At 36.9% G+C, this 15250-nt stretch overlaps 1 protein-coding gene across 6 annotated transcripts in view; it reads right to left on the bottom strand.

Annotated features, from left to right (window-relative positions):
- LOC105489997 (N-acetylated alpha-linked acidic dipeptidase like 2) overlaps nt 1-15250 on the bottom strand; it is a 1462458-nt gene that overhangs the window by 1326539 nt on the left and 120669 nt on the right. For all 6 annotated transcript variants that reach the window (XM_071091264.1, XM_071091263.1, XM_071091268.1 and 3 more), the window contains one exon: nt 2965-3033. The gene's annotated coding sequence lies outside the window, so the exon portion shown is untranslated. The remainder of the gene's footprint in view (nt 1-2964; nt 3034-15250) is intronic.

The following is a 15250-nucleotide window of genomic DNA, read 5'->3' as shown; positions in this document are numbered from 1 at the left end:
AAATGGAAAACGACTCTAACTCCGAACTACATATACTCAATTTTTTCAAGAATTTTTTCATTCCCAGGTGAAATCAAGGGAAGAATTTTTCTTCTTAATGTGCTACTTGAAGTACCATGGAGCTAAGTGTCCCAGATGAAGATATATACATCAAATGTTAAAGATGATTATAACTCATTAAATCTAATTCCCACCTAAACGTAAGTGGAATGAATTAAGACATGGAACTAAGTTTTTCACTTTCGAAACTTAATGAACACATAAGCATTTACATTAAGCATCAATATAAAGCAACATTGTCTTGCTTAATTATTTTTCTTATAATAAATGTTAGCGCGTTGTTGAGAACTCATTATAGTGCAAAACTGCATGGCTTTAGATTATAAGAAAACTATGGTCACTTCCAGTTTTCTTCCACGTAAACTATTAACACCTTTTACGAGTTTAATTGACCAAATATACAAATCCAGATTTGTTCGGTTTTGCTTTCTTACACGTCATTGCACTTATGCTTCTGATTATTATAACATTTGCCATTTAAATACATTTTTGTCTCCCCTACTCCCAAGTTTAAAATCTATAAAAGCAAGGAATTTGTCTTGCTCATTTTGCATTTCCGAGAATATCTACTTTTAAACAGAAAACTTTTCCTACAAGTGCTGAATGAAATAGAATTTAGTTCACTTGGGTAAAACCTGATATATAAAACCCATAGTCAAAAACAACATTGGAGACACAAAAGTCCACCGTTTATTAATCTCATCATCTTTAGCAAAACACAACCTCTTTGGAATTAAAGTTTATAATGTGTAACATATGTGTATAGTCACCTATATCCTGCCCCCACTGGTGCCTCAACTAATTAAAGCATGTAAAAAGCACTCAGGAAACTATAAATCAATGTGCAATTACAAGAAATTGTTTGGTGCTAACTCCATACATTATTGATTTTTTTTTTTTTTTTTTTTTTTGAGGCAGGGTATCACTGTCGCCCATGCCGGAGTGCAGTGGCACAATCTCACCTCACTGCAGCCTCAACCTTCAGGGCTCAAATGATCCTCTCACCTCAGCCTCCCGAGTAGCTGGGACTATAGGCCTATGCTGCCACATCCAGGTAATTTTGGTATTTTTTGTAGAGACGGGATTTTGCCATGTTTCCCAGGCTGGTCTCAAACTCCTGCGCTCAGGCAATAGGCCTGCCTCAGCATCCCCAAGTGCTGAGACTAAAGGCATAAGCCACCACACCCGGCCTATAATTGATTTGTAGTAAAAACTAAATTAACACCTGGTTTCTAGGAATTTATTTATCAATCTAAACTAAAATTTTTAGGCCAAATAGATATGTCTGTCATTGAGAATGTGAAATTAAAAACTATTAATGAAAAGTGGATATTTCTTGTATAAAGAGCAGAAATTCTAATATTAGACAATTAGGCTCACATTTTTACTTCATCATTTACTAGTCATGTCAATTAATCTCCCTGAGCATTACCTTCCTGAATTGTATATAGGAGATGCCAACAATAATAAGATCCTTCTCTGAGTTTTCGGGAAGATTATATATGTTGTATTTGAAAGTGTTCCAATGATTGTAAGACAATATAGAAAATTTGCTATTATTATTGTCTTACATAGTTAATTATTATAGATTATTAGTATTCGTAATAGGCTTCACTAATACGATTAGTATCCACAAGGCACTAGAATGTTGTATGTGTATTTTTATGAATCTTCAAACAACTGTAAAAGAGGAATATTATTCTCATTCTACATAGAAAAAAAACTGAAGCTCAAACACTTAAGAAACTTCTCCAAATATACATAAATGTAGCAGTGGCAGAATTTGACCCAAGGACTGTGGATACCAAAGCCTATGTTCCTTCCACCACATCAGCCTTTCAAAATAGATTTCAGGTATCTTCCACTGAATATCAGTAAAACTCAGCATGAAAAAGCTAACCAGTTGTCTATTTCCTATTATGTTAAATGGAAAATATTAGTATGTGTACACATTAACCTCAATATGCAATTGATTTCATAAAACACGTTAAAACTCTAAGTGGCAAACTACCATATTTGGATATTAGTTATTAGTAAACTGCTTAAAACATTGCTTTCTGATCACCAAATAATATGGTACTTGACAGTTGACCTGGATGCAGGAGCATGGGCTCTCTTAGCCTCCACTACACTCAAGCACATGACTTTTGTCAGTCTGAAACATGCCTTTTGGTAAGGCTACCCCTGATTCTAACATTCTAACAACTATATCCAGCTCCTTCTCATGAACCATTTAATTTAAAATGATGTAATGGGTTTAGATAAATAACATTTTTCTAATATAAACAATTATCTGAATAACTTACGTGAGGAATATGTACAAAGTCCACAATATCTGGTAATACATTAGCCATACACTAACCATAGAGTAGTTTGCGGGATGTTTTTATAGGGGGTGCCTTTTATGTCCTACATTAGTAAATAAAAAGTTGGTAGTATCAAATACAGCACCAATAGAAAACTGAATGAACTTATTTGCATTTAAACACAAGAGCAGATTGAAAAAATTTAGATTGCTATCTCTTCAAAAACAAAGCATATTATGTTTAAAATGCATATACACTATAGAATCCTTTATTATTCAAGGCATGTTTTTAGAAACCATCCATAGTTAATAGATAAAAATATACAGAACATATAGCAGTCACTTTATCACATACATTTTATGATTATTTAAAATGCTATAAAGTTATTAGATTAATTGCTTATTTTAAAAGGAAAATAAGTAAACAACTGCCCCCAAAAGACAAACAACTCAATAAAATTTCCTTTTTGAAACAGAATACTCAATCGGACATATTGTAAGCATACTTTAAACTTTAATTTCCTATACCTAATTATAATTAAAAATTTGGTTGAATCTCTGCCTTTATCCTGGATAAAATATCTAAGATAAAAACTTACCTTGTTTTTAATCATTTTCTTTATAGAAACTAAATTTCATTTAAATTATCCTTTTCTTCCCTCGGCCTCCTAAAAAACAAAAAAGGAAAAAATTGCTTATTTAACAAAGGTGAAATATCTTAGCCAAAAGAAAACAAGTCTGTGGCTTTAATTTAATCATCACTTTTAACTATGCTGCGGAATCAGACCACCTGAAAACATCACATATATACATATATGTAGCTTTGACAATATAAACGAAATCTGGGGACAGATTCGAAGCCTTGAGAGATCATCAGATGGAAAAATAGAGTCACAAATAGGATTTCGGTCCAGGAGGAACCTAAGTATGTGACAACTTTTCAGCATATCAGGAGCTACAATTAAGAAAAGAAAGCTATACCCTACAGCAGTGACGACACTTATTTGGTTCTCCTCTTTTCAGTGGATGAAAATGTAAAGTCGTCTGGGTTAAATGTAAAATATTAAAGTTAAAAGCACCCTTCCACAACTGTAAAATTAACACACATGATAGTAATCAATTCAATTCGATCAAACATAAGATTCTTTAATCTATTGGGAAGAGTGGCAAAACTAGAAATATCTGTATTTTTAATGTACTATATTTCATTATTGAAGCTGTGCCAAATATAATCTTTGCCTCTGGCCTTAAGCACTATTTTAACATTGCTGTTTAATTGCTGCAGTCTTCTAAAATTTTATAATAATCATATCAAAAACAGCCAATATGTTTTATAATTTCATTTTTAATAGAGTGATCAAGGCTTTGCTCCTGGATGCTTAATGTTTGCACACTGACTACAGAAAAAAAATCAGCATAGTGCCATCTCTTGAATATTCAGGAACATAGTATTTGCTATGGTTTGAATATTTCTCCCCTCCAAAACTCATGTTGAAATTTAATCCCCAGTATGGCGTACTGAGACACGGTGCCTTTGAGAGTTGAAATTTTATCCCCAGTATGGCGTACTGAGACATGGTGCCTTTAAGAGGTGATTGGGTCATCAGGGCTGCACCCTTAGGAATGGATTAATCCATTCATAAATTCATGGATTAATGGGTTATCATAGGAGTGCACCTGCTGGCTTTATAAGAAGAGAAAGAGAGACCTGGGCTAGCATGTCTCCTCATGGAATGCCCTGCACAGGTTCAGGACTGTCACCAGAAGCAGCCCCTTAACTGTGGTCTCCTCAGCCTCCACAACTTTAAGAAATAAATTCCTTCTCTTTAAAAATTACCCAGTTTCAGGTACTCTGTTACAAACAACAGAAAACAAGCTAAGACAGTATCCATTGCCCCACCTTACAGAGATTTATCATTTAATTTGACCAAATTATCTGCACTTTGAACTTAAAAATGTATAGGTTTTTAAATATTCATTTGAAAATATTCTATTATTAAAATTATACTCTCAAAACTGGCAGTGCTGCTTATATAATTTATATTCTAGAAGAATTTGGTGTAGCTGAGATTCATCTTGGGTTCAAGCAATTCTCCTACCTCAGCCTCCCAAGTAGCCAGTATTACAGGCATCTCCCACCACACCCGGCTAATTTTTGTATTTTTAGCAGAGATGGGGTTTCACCATGTTAGCCAGGCTGGTTTGAACTCCTGACCTCAGGTGATCTGACAGCCTCGGCCTCCCAAAGTGCTGGGATTACAGGCATAAGTCACTGCTCCCGGCCAATTTTTACTTTCTAAAGAGTTTTACAGATAGTGAAAAGGAAGCTCAGGTGTTTAAAATCACTGTAATTAGTAATTAAATTACATAAAAAATGTCTGTTTACTTAAAAATGGTCTAGACACGATACCAATATTAATTACAGGTAATCAGGATGATTTTTCCCCATTTTTTTATTCATAAAACCCAGTTACACACCTCTAACTTTTCTCATATATAACATTTGTCACTAGGAAACCATATTTTTTTTTTATTTTGGAAAAAATCTTCATTTTGATGGGTAAACTTGAATTATTAATGTAAAATAAAATAAAGGCATACAGAGAAAAGGCACTACTAAAAATTAACTGGATTGCTTTTCATTAACATTTAACCAATCTGAAAATTCAAATATGAACATTACATTTGTAAAACAAAAGCCAAACTTAGTAATAAAATAATATGATGTCAAGAAATTGTCCTGATCTTAGTATAAATAACACTGTTGACAGAGTTCAATTTCTATCAAATGTTTTGGGTATTTTCACAATTTAGACCAAAAGAAAGTATTTTTTTCTTTGAAAGAGACACTGGGGAAAAAAAAAAAAAAAAAACACTTTTATGGAATAAATGCTGCCCATCCCCAGAACTGTTGGAATAGAGGCTAGGTTTTGCAGTAAGAGGGGGTCCTGAGAGAGATGCTATATGATGTGGATGGGGAGGGGATTCCTCCAGTTTGGGGATACTTTTACTCTAATCCCGGCTGTCAATGACATTTCAGTTTATAAAAGCCAATGATTACCTAAAATTGCTTTTCCTTTACTTCATAAAAAATAACATTTTAAAACATCATTGCTGAACTTTCAGAGTTAGCATATGCCATAAAATAAGGAACTGTTTGCCCATGTTCCTCCTAGATTGTGACCTCCTTAAGGATGTTAATTTAGTATTTGACATAGCAAGTTACAATTATTGAATAAACAAACAAGAAAGGTTCATTCTATTTATTAAAAAGATAGATTTGTATATTTAATTGACAGCAGGTGATTTTTATATCAAGCTATCAGTTCCCAGACTCCAAATAAAATCATTGGCATAGAACTTTGCCATAGGCCAAGGAGTCTACATGGCTCGGTCATCCTGCTAAACTATTCGCATTTGATTTTCTTTTCTAAGTGATTTCACATATAACAACTCCATCTCAGTTCTCCAGCTCTTATATATGTTAGATCTGCTCTGTAGTACTAGGAAACCTTTAACAAATGTTTTAAAAACGTGTCAGAAAACAGCTCCAATTTCTTTAAAGTTGCATTGTAAATAAAAATACACAAGTTTAAAACATGCATTAGCAAGCCAGACGTGGTGGCTCACACCTGTAATCCCAGCACTTTGGGAGGCGAAAGCGGGTGAAACATTTGAGCCCAGGCATTGGAGGCCAGCCTGGGCAACATGTTGATACCCGGTCTCTACAAAAAATACAAAAATTAGCTGGGCATGGTGCTGCACGACTGTAGTTCCAGCTACTCGGGAGGCTGAGGTGGAAGGATCACCTGAGCCCAGAGAGATTGGGGCTGCAGCGAGCTGTGATTGTGTCACTGCACTCTAGGGTGGGCAACAGAGTAAGACCTTGTCTCAAAAAATAGTAATAAAATATATATTAGCAACTAATCATATGACAGTTCAATAGTTGTGTTTAAGATATAGAAGATGGGAGAGTCGACTCAGGTAACTGAAGAAAGGAGGCAATATAAATGATAGGAGTCAGTGCCTTTTCCCAAATCAGAAAATTGTTAATAACAATCCAGTGCAGTAAAGAGAGCAATTCTATCCTATTAGCACCATTCCCAGATGATGATATGAAGGTAGGGAAGATCCAAACAACATTTAGCCTGACATACTGTCACCAGCAAACTGATAAGATTTTTTTTTTCTGTTTTTCTAAGTGTTTTTAAAGACTATATGCTTTTTGTATTTTTAAAGTAATACATACTTTAGAAAATCTAGAAATTGTAGGTAAGAATTCGTGAGAACATTTAAATTGTCTCTAATTCAATAATGCAGAGACAAAACTATCTGCAGCGTGGTTTATTTTCTTCTAGTTTTTTTCTGTGCATATGTACATTAATTTGAACCCACTTTATACTGTACTATGAGTACAATTCTGCATTCTGTTTTTTCACTTAACACATCAGAAATTCCATATGGTGTGTTATGTACCCTTTAAAAACATAGTGTTCAAGAGCTATATAATACTCTATTATACAGTTTCACCAAAATTTACTTAAAGTTCTCCCACTGTATGAATTTAGGTTGCTTCCAATTTTATGTTTACACAGTTCATAATGAACTAAATGTGGTTTTAACATCTCTGGTTTCCTTTTTTGGAGAGAACTCTAAAATTAGATGTCTAGATCAGAAGGTAGGCACTTTTTAAAAGCTGTTGATACATATTCCAAATTGCTTTCCAAAAAGATTGCACATATTTACATTTCATTGGGTAATTTATAAAGGTGGTTCCTTTTCACCTCCAGCTTTATGCTGCAAGATTATGATGACATCAGTGAGGTACAAATTCGTGAAGCATTTTAATTCTTTTGTAATTTACTATTTCAACATTTTGTGAAATGCCATAAGTTGAAAGGCTTCAGAGAATGTGTCAAAATATGCTCACAATTATGTTAACTTTTATTTAATCTGAAGTTTAAAGAGCTATAACTATTCTCACCAAACTATGTCCCAATGTGACTTGACTCAGAACTATTGCTCTAGGAGTATAAAATGAAGATAAAAAATATACAGAAAAATGATATCTTAGGAAGAATGTAGGATTTGGTCATATGGACCTAAGGAATAAAACAGAATACTGAGAAAGGAAAAGAACTTTTATCTGTAGAATGTGAATCCTTTTAAATTATCAGGCCCAAGGAGGCATTGAAATGAGAGAGTGATCATGTCCTGCTCACCACCTTCATCTCTTGAAACTTCTTGCTATTGCCACAAGTACCTATAAATTAACCTACTATTCCCACTCAGGACACTTAATCCACATCCTAGAGCTTAACAATGTATAAGCAATCAATACTTTTTATGATTTTAAGTAAATTATTGGTAATCAACCCAGAAACTGCCTATTCATTCCCTTTAAAAATGTACTTGTCACTGCTGCTAATCAGAGTGCATATGCAAGGCAACTTATGTGACAGTGAGTGCCACATTGTTGGTACTCACTTATGTTTACTATCATTTCATGATTATGTTACTGCTATTCGAATTGGGCCAACATGATCTAGAGAAAACTTATAGAAAGAAAATACACACTTTCGAGTCTCACATTATAAAATTAAGTTTGTGAACCAACAAAAACTAATCAATCTAATGAATAATATAATGCCTTACTCTTCTCTTTGAAAATAAAGAGTTAATTTCTGGTTAAATACATCTTTACCTCTTCTCCATCCCCAAATCCAACTAAAATAAGAATTGGGAAATTTCAAAAAAAGTACTACACATGAAGGCAAAGAGAACCGGAAAGAAGATATAATATTCAAGAGATTTACATACCTGTAAACCAGCCTGGCCAACATAGTGAAACCCCATCTCTAGAAAAAATTTAAAAATTTGCCAGGTGTGTTGGCACACACCTGTAGTCTCAGCTACCCCAGAGGCTGAGGCGGGAGGATTGCTTGAGCCTAGGAGGTCGAGGCTGTAGTAAGCCAAGATCACTCCACTGCACTCGAGCAAGAACAACACAGCAAAACTCTGTCTACAAAACAAAACAAAAATAAAAACAAACAACAAAAAACACCTGTCACAAGACAGAAAAAGGGTAGAAGAAGTGTAACTGAATTAGCAGAGCACAAGGTAAAACATAAGAGTCTGCAGAGGAAGTCATCAATAAGGAATGTCAGTTTGCACCACAGAACCCCTCAGGGGTTCAGCAAGTGGCATTACCAGGTATTATGAAAATCAGGAGAAAACTGCAGCGGTTAAGAATAGGACTCCTTGAATGTTCAAATAAGGTCTCCTCCTCTGACTGCAGAACCAGAAGACTGGTCCCTCTTCTCACCTCTTCCAAACAAAAAAGCAAAGGTACACGTCCTAGAAAGACTGAACCAGAGTATCTCAAACTTGCGAATACCAAGTGCAAAGTTAAAACAAGGGAATTGGGTAAAGTGTACATACTAACTTGTGGGAATTTCATTCTCTTCCTGTCCCAGAATAGTTTCTTCTGTTCAATTAGTTTCTTCTACCCGCTGAGAAAGTATCATCAGATAAGTAAAAATGGAAAGGCCTTCTCCTCATCATTTCATAGTGAAACTCACCAAAAAACAAATCCTACCTAAGAAGTAGCATATAGTTATCAACTCTTAGTGTTTCATTCTTAAAATTAGTATTTAACAATTATCAAATACATGAGAAATGCCTCAACATGAATAAGACCAAAACAAACAAGCAGAAAAAAAGGAAAACAGGAAGAAACAGAGACAATGCAGACAGTGAGAAAGATTTCAACAAAATAGAAATTAATATATAATTTATATAATTAATAAAACAAAAACAGAATAACATACAATAGGAATAATTGCAGAATAAATAGTTTCTAAAATTATGAAAAAAATAATAAAAAATAAAACTAAGGAACTCATCAGAAACAAAAGGAAATGGGAAATCACAAGATATACAGAGAATATCAGAGAATCAATGCAGGATGGCTAGCATTTTTCTGATATAAGTTTCAGAAATGAAGATAGAAATCACAGGAAGGAATATGACAATAGTAACAATAAAAACAAAACAAAACAAAAATACGAAGTTGAAAGTCCAGTTTGAAAAGGCATATAGATATCCAGCAAAGTGATCATAACATTATCTGAGTAAAGAAGCACCAACCATCAGCATGGACTCTGATTTATCAAAAGAAATACCACAAGATAACAAAGGCTTTGAAGTTCTGAGAAGCAGCTGCCTATGTTAAATCAAACGATCAATCACACAGGTGAGCAGAATAAAGACATTTCAGGCATGTAAGAAGTCAAAAAACTTTCCCAGGCACCCTTTCCTAGGAAGGTACTGGATGCAGGTAACACAGAATCCTAACACATAAAAGCGTAAAAGAAAAGTTCCAGGATGACAGTTACCTGGCCTAGAAATGACAGTTAAAATTGATGCAGGAGAATAAAGGGATATAACAGGAACATTATCAGGCCCAAAACAAAAACAAAAAAGTTTAAGGTAACTAAAGGGTTATTTTGTGAATTTGACCATTTAAAAAAAATTATTGAGGCCAGGCACAGTGGCTCGTGCCTGTAATCCCCACATTTAGGAGGCCACAGCAGGAGGATCATTTGAGCCCAGGATTTCAAGACCAGCCTGGACAACATGGCGAGACCTTGTCTCTACAAAAAGTTTTTAAAAAATTAGTCAAGCATGGTGATACATGCCTGTGGTCCTGGAAACATGGGAGGCTGAGGTGAGAAGATCACTTGAGCCTAGGAGGTCAAGGCTACAGTGGGCCATGTTCATACCACTGCACTTCAGCCTGGGCAACAGAGCTAGACTCTGTCTCAAATAAATAAATAAATAAATTAAAAGGCCAGGTGCAGTAGCTCACGCCTGTAATCCCAGCACTTTCAGAGGCTGAGGCGGGCAGATGAGAAGGTCAGGAGATCAAGACCATCCTGGCCAACGCGATGAAACTCTGTCTCTACAAAAAATACAAAAATTAGCTGGGCGTAGTGACGCACGCCTGTAATCGCAGCTACCCGGGAGGCTGAAGCAGGAGAATCTCTTGAATCCTGGAGACGGAGGTTGCAGTGAGTGAGACGAGATTGCACCACTGCACTCCAGCCTGGCAACAGAGTGAGACTCTGTCTAAAAAAAAAAAAAAATAGAAAGAAAGAAAAGAAAATTAAAAGATTATTGATAGCCATTTAGGACATTTGTAATGGAGCATTTGGGAACAAATAGTGAAAGATGCGCTAAAAACTGAAAAAAAAGGAAAGAATTTGAGGACTTTTCTAATGTATGAGAAAGAAAAAAAATCATAATATATGGTTTGGTTCAAACAATATTCATATAGTTGTTATAAATGTAAAAACTACTAATTTAACAAACACATGTGATACAACCTTGTAATTAAAATGAAGGAAAAATATTTGATATTGCTGAATGTCAGATCTAGAAAAACAAATTCTCAACCAATAAAACAAGAAGTCAGTGGGTAATATAAACCATTTAAAAATCAAGAAATAACTTTATAAGCATAGAACTATCAAGAGAAAAACCTGGAACAGTTGGAAATGGTTGCCTCTTAGAATCAGGACTGGATTGGGGTGGGAAGAGTGAGAGAAGTATTGGAGGAGTTGTTCTTGTATTTTTGTTTTGTTTCATTTTAAGCCTTTTTTTTTTTTTTGGAGACAGAATCTCATTGTCACCCAGGCTGTAGTGCTTTGGCATGATCTCAGCTTGCTGCAACCTCTGCCTCCTGGGCTCAAGTGATTCTCCTGCCTCAGCTTCCTGAGTAGCTGGAATTACAGGCATACATCACCACACTCAGTGCATTTTTATATCTTTAGTAGAGACAGGGTTTCGCCATGTTGGCCAGGCTGGCCTCAAACTCCTGGCCTCAAGTGATCCACCCACCTCGGCCTCCCAAAGTGCTGGGATTACAGGTGTGAGCCACAGCACCTGGCCAGCCTATGTGACTTTTAAATTATGTTTACAGAATACTTCCATGAAATCATGATTATTTTGATTCATTTCACTTTAGTAAAATATCCCCTAAAATTTTGTCCTTTTAAAAGGGAAAGTAGGAAAGAGTGGGACAGAGAAAATGGGCTGAAGTAGGGAAAGGGAGAGGGAAAGAATAAAGGAAAAGCAAAACAGAAATTATATAGACTATAAAATATCTTAGAAAGCAGTTTTCTTAAAATGCTGTTAATTAAATGTAAAAGAGGTAATCAAAGTAATTTAACCTGATTGCTAATTACTGTCTCTGGAATGAGTTAATCGTTGTACTATATTTGTAAATAAGAAATAAGTATCGGTGAAATATAGCTTAATTACTTAGACTGTATTTCTTCATTGACTCCCCCATTACCACTCCCATTCAGCCGACTTCATCTAGTGCATAATGCCCAAAACTCTCTCCTAGCCAATCATCTTGCTTCTAATCCCAGCTCAAGTTAATTCCTCAGAAGATAATATTATTATAATGGCACTTCCAGGTCAAGAGCATGCAACTGTCCATCAACTAGGTTTAAAGCTGTACCTGTTTCTCACATCTAATAACTTTCCAGGACAAATCCTCTGTTCAAGTCACTAATGTCTCCTTCTTGCACTATCAATCTCCCTGGCATTACCTGCTAAAGTACCGCCTCTATGGTTCATGCTGTTGGGTAATCCCACAAAGTTTTCTATTTACTGCTCAGCCACCCAAATTCTCCCCATCTGTCATAGCCCAGCTCAAGCCGTATCACCTCTAAAATGCCCTCTCGGAAAATTCCACAGCACACATATTCAGCCCTCCTCTAATTATTCTCATAATGAGGCAGGAGACCAGCAGGACTTCTTTCCCAGTCCCAACAGGATGAAATGAAGAAACTGGCCAGATCCAGCAAATGGTGCTGAAGGCAACAGGTAGTTGCCCTTGCTGTTCATCAGCATAAGACATTCCCATCAGTGCAATGACAGTTTACAAATGAAATGTCAACATCTGTGTGTTATCGCCACTTTTCTAGAGATTTCTGAATAACTCACCCTTTTATTTGTATGTAATTAAAAGTGGGTATAAATACTGCCAGCCAATGCCACTACTCTGGGTGTACTGCCTGTGGGTTAGCCCTGCTCCACAAGGAGCAGTCATTCTGCTGTACACTGTCACTTCAATAAACCTGCATACTTCACTACCAGCTCGCTCTCGAATTCCTTTCTGAGTGAAGCCAAGAACCCTCCAGGGCTAAGCCTCTGTTTGGGGGCTGGTCTGCCCTGCATCATCTAGTGTCCAAATGTGCAGCTCAAGAAGACAACACGAGGTGCTGGTGAAGCAGCAAGGTGAAATCAGCAACAGAAGCTGCAGCAATGTAACACAGAGTCTGTAACACTAAAGAGCTGCTAACACAGCACCGCTGGAACACTAGCCAAAGACTTATTTCAGAGCCAGCATCTTTCAGGATGCTTTCTACTGTCCCCATGTGTAAGAAGAACCTCTGTCAGACACAGAAGCTTCTCTCAGTTTAGCAAGAGTTCCCTTATTTTCCCCTGCAAATTCCCACCTCCTGTAGCAAAGCATCCTGAAAATGGATTATAAGTAATGAGTGGGCCATAGATGACTGCATTTGCCAGTGAACACAGTATGACAAAAGATGTATTTTTATGTATGCAAAGAATAGAAGAAAAAGTGTAAATACACGGACAATAAGAAAAGAATATGCTGTTATGGAAAATTATAAATTTAGGGTAGAAAACAAGAAGAGGCCAAGACCAAGAATCCCCTAGGATGAGACTCTAACCCACAATCCTAGAGGGAATGCCAGTGCCAAAAACCCTGGAATACGCAGGGAGTGGCCAACAGTATCAAATGCCAAAGGACTCAGACGACCTGAGTATTGTCCAAGGAGAGTTCCCATACCAAATGCCGAAAATTCTGGAGCATCTGGGGGACAGGCAACAGTGAACCCCAACAGCCAAGTTGGGGTCAGAGAACAATGTGACTAACATCCCAGAGTCAACAGTGGGGGACCTCTCACAACCAAGTGCCCTGCCTTAAAAAACTGCACAAATACAGTTAGCAGGGAGCCAAAGCAAAATCTGCAAACAAAACATGTATTTCATGGTGAAAGATAAAATTGTTGTTGGAAAAAACAATGACATTAGGGGATAAAGGACTGAGAGAATGGGGGACAAGTATATAGTTGGTCAGTTGTACTTCTGTCCAAGGCACCCAAATGGCAGGGACTCTGAATTGACCACTTAGCCAGAAGATTCGTTTCCCGGTTCACCCAATACCCAAGGGGACACAGAGGGGACACTTACCCATCACCAGGAGATGAAAAACTCACCACTATGGTGCCTTTTAGGCAATTGGAGAGAATTTAAAGTAGAATGCTTAAAAAGAAAAAAATGTCTCTTTATACTATCATACTACTTTACAATTAGATGTGCTTTGTAAAAAAGAACAAAAATGGGAAAAAGTTTCTTATTTATAGGCTTTCACAGTCCTCTACTATGATCCTGACTTAAAGGATAATTGTAGAATGTGTCTGACTCATGGTTTTCCCAGGCACCAAGAAGCCATGCCTGGTATCTTTGGTGATCCCCTCCTAGCTACTACCCCTAGAAGACCCATGCCCTCCTCATAGCCTCCTTAGTATTCCAATTCTGAGGTGAGATTCCACCAGTTCTCCAGCAGAGGGTTCCACCCTAAGGTCATCAGGCACCCCTCCCCCTTATCCAACTAGCCCCTTCCTCTTGCTGCCCAAGGAAGTAAGCACAACCAGTACTACCAGGAGTGGGGCACTAAATAGCCCCCAGAATAGAACCTATGTTCATTGTGTGAGGTAGGTGACAGAGATGAGGGGACAATCAGAGTATCTGTACCTTTTGCTATGTCTGATTTAGCTTTTAGCAAGAAAAAAATTGACCAGTTTTCAGAGGATCCAGGGAATTTTATAGAGGAGTTTGTTAAGTTGATCATGTCCTTTGACTTAACTTGGCATGACTTGCAAATATTTTTGTCAACTTGCTGTTGTGTAAAAAAGAAACAAAGGATTCTGGGTAGTGCCCATAAAAATGCTGACAGAATGGCTGCTCCTAACCAGGGTCATGCCATTTATCACATGGGTGAAGCTGTGATCCCAGCTTAGTAGTATCATACTACTTTACAATTAGATGTGCTTTGTGAAAAAGAAGAAAAATGGGGAAAAGTTTCTTATTTACAGGCTTTCATGGTCCTAGACCCTCTATGGGATTATCAGAAGGGATCCCAAGATTTCAAACACAGATATCACATAGTGACTTGTTTAATAAAATATATTTTAAAATGTATGTTTAAACCAGCTGATTATAACAAGGTTAGAGAAGTATCTCAGGAGAAGAACAAAAATCTCACTCTGTTTCAGGACCATTTGATTAAGATACTCAGAAAATATACTAATGCAAACCCAGACTCCCTGGAAGGGCAAGCTCTCCCGGGTATGCACTGTATCATTCAGTTTATCACTGACATTAGGAGGAAGCTACAAAAGGCAGAAATGAGAACTCACACCTCTATGAGTCAACCATTAAGCATGGTCTTTAGAATTTATAACAATAGGTACAGGGCAAAAGAGGTGGAGGGAACCACAGGAAATAGCCCAAAAGCACAATTTTTAGTGGCAGCCTTAAGTCCCTCCAGCAACTCAGGATTACCCATCCCAAGGAAATGTCACAAGATTGATGTCTCAGATGTCCAGATAAGAGCCCCTGACTCACTGCTCCATGGGCCGGAATCAGTGTGTCTTCCGTAAGCAAGAAGGCCATTGGAAAAGGGACTGTTACAAGCTTCAAAGGGGGCCTAGGCCAATCAAGCCCAAGACTAAGAGGGCCTGTGCTCCAGCAGGACTCCCACTTAACACCTTACCATCTCCA

This window comes from Macaca nemestrina, chromosome 2, assembly GCF_043159975.1.
Source record: "Macaca nemestrina isolate mMacNem1 chromosome 2, mMacNem.hap1, whole genome shotgun sequence".
Classification (NCBI taxonomy): domain Eukaryota; kingdom Metazoa; phylum Chordata; class Mammalia; order Primates; family Cercopithecidae; genus Macaca; species Macaca nemestrina.
Note: the sequence above shows the minus strand (reverse complement) of the source record. Positions and strands in the feature narration are given on the sequence as shown.